General features: G+C 30.5%; 1 long non-coding RNA gene across 1 annotated transcript in view; it reads left to right on the top strand.

Annotated features, from left to right (window-relative positions):
• The first annotated feature begins 1,187 nt into the window (after positions 1–1,187).
• The window catches only part of LOC138354929 (uncharacterized), a 14,561-nt gene continuing 13,813 nt past the window's right edge, over positions 1,188–1,935 (top strand). The window contains exon 1 of the long non-coding RNA XR_011223720.1: positions 1,188–1,935. This exon is cut by the window's right edge and continues 1,369 nt beyond it. This is a non-coding gene — a long non-coding RNA (uncharacterized lncRNA).

Here is a 1,935-nt window from a genome sequence, read left to right as displayed (position 1 = left end):
CACGTCTGACATCTGCCTTGTCTACCCCTGCTTGATGGCTCATCTTGGCTTGGAGAAGCCTGGCTGTCTGTTGAGAGCTATATATATAAATATATAAATATATATATATATATATATATATATATATATATATATATATATATATATATAATGTCGTACCTAGTAGCCAGAACACACTTCTCAGCCTACTATGCAAGGCTCGATTTGCCTAATAAGCCAAGTTTTCATGAATTAATTGTTTTTCGACTACCTAACCTAACCTAACTTTTTCATCAACCTAACCTAACCTAATAGGTTAGGTTAGGTAGGGTTGGTTAGGTTCCGTCATATATCTACGTTAATTTTAACTCCAATAAAAAAAATTGACCTCATACATAATGAAATGGGTAGTTTTATCATTTCATAAGAAAAAAATTAGAGAAAATATATTAATTCAGGAAAACTTGGCTTATTAGGCAAATCGGGCCTTGCATAGTAGGCTGAGAAGTGCGTTCTGGCTACTAGGTACGATATATATATATATATATATATATATATATATATATAAATATTTATATATAATTAGTTGTGAGGGTACCACCTCTGGTGCCAATCTGGGGACCCATAGCCTCGGAGAAGAAAATAAAAAGTATTCAGAGGAGACCTTGTGGTTTCTCACTGAACACTAATATTATCTTCTCCTACCACCCGCATTCTTTTGTATGTACACATATATATTTACTTTATTTGAACTTTGTTACAAAAAAGGAGTTACATATGGGTTACAAAGATGGTTATCATAGGTTGTCGAGTTCCTCCAGCTCCTCAGATGGCGGGCAGGAACCCTGGATGCAGTGCGCCTTTCCCCTCTGTATATATAATATAATAATAATGTATAATATAATATAATGTATATATTTCCCCTCTATATATAATTATATTATATATATATATATATATATATATATATATATATATATAAATAAATAAATATAATTATATATATATATATATTTATATATCTATATATATATATATATATATATATATATAAATAAATAAATATATATAATTATATATATATATATAAATAAATATTTATATATAATTATATATATATATATATATATATTATATATATATAAATATATATATAATTAAATATATATATATATATATTTATATATCTATAATATATAAATCTTAGCAAACAACACAGAAATCATCGATAGATACAGCGATAGCAGGCGGCTTGACATATGCGAGACACTACACATCAAGAAGTCAACACCAGCAATCAACAGCCAATTAATGCACAACTATATTCTACCCACTTCAAGACTCCGCTCCAATATAGAAGCATCAAGAAATATGGGCCAATAAAAATAGGCCTTCTGCAGTTACCTACCTTTAATACCCCTTGTTTCGTGTCCTGTCTTGTGTTAAAAGTTTATTTTCACTCCATCCAAAACTATTGTAACATGTCACCTCACCCAAATGTAGGTATAAAAACTCGAAGATGTTTAAGCTCTATGCAGTTAAAGTTGTGTGTGTGTGTGTAAACTAAAAGTCTTTGGAAATGTAATAAGTTTTACGAACGCACTCAAGTGTCGCGTCAGACTAGAAATAAAAATGAATTTTGGAGAATTGATTTTTGAATTATAATCAACAGTGAAAAGAAACGTAAGAAAGATCGAGAAAATTCGTGTTAGAATTATTAATCTTACTTTTTCGGTCATATTTAATAATATATATAAGTACAACCTCGATTCAACGTACCCCGATTCAACGAATCTCCGGCTAGTTCGCACACTTTTCAGGCCGGATTTACTCACCCGGTTCGACGAACAATGGTTCGCTGATGCGGGGATGTTCGGATTTGCTTACAATGTCGAGACAGAGTTCACAGACTGGTGGAAAACTTTCACATCCTATCACAGATTACAATTATTAATT

This window comes from Procambarus clarkii, chromosome 65, assembly GCF_040958095.1.
Source record: "Procambarus clarkii isolate CNS0578487 chromosome 65, FALCON_Pclarkii_2.0, whole genome shotgun sequence".
In the NCBI taxonomy this organism is placed as follows: Eukaryota; Metazoa; Arthropoda; class Malacostraca; order Decapoda; family Cambaridae; genus Procambarus; species Procambarus clarkii.
This window is presented reverse-complemented; position numbering and strand designations above follow the sequence as displayed.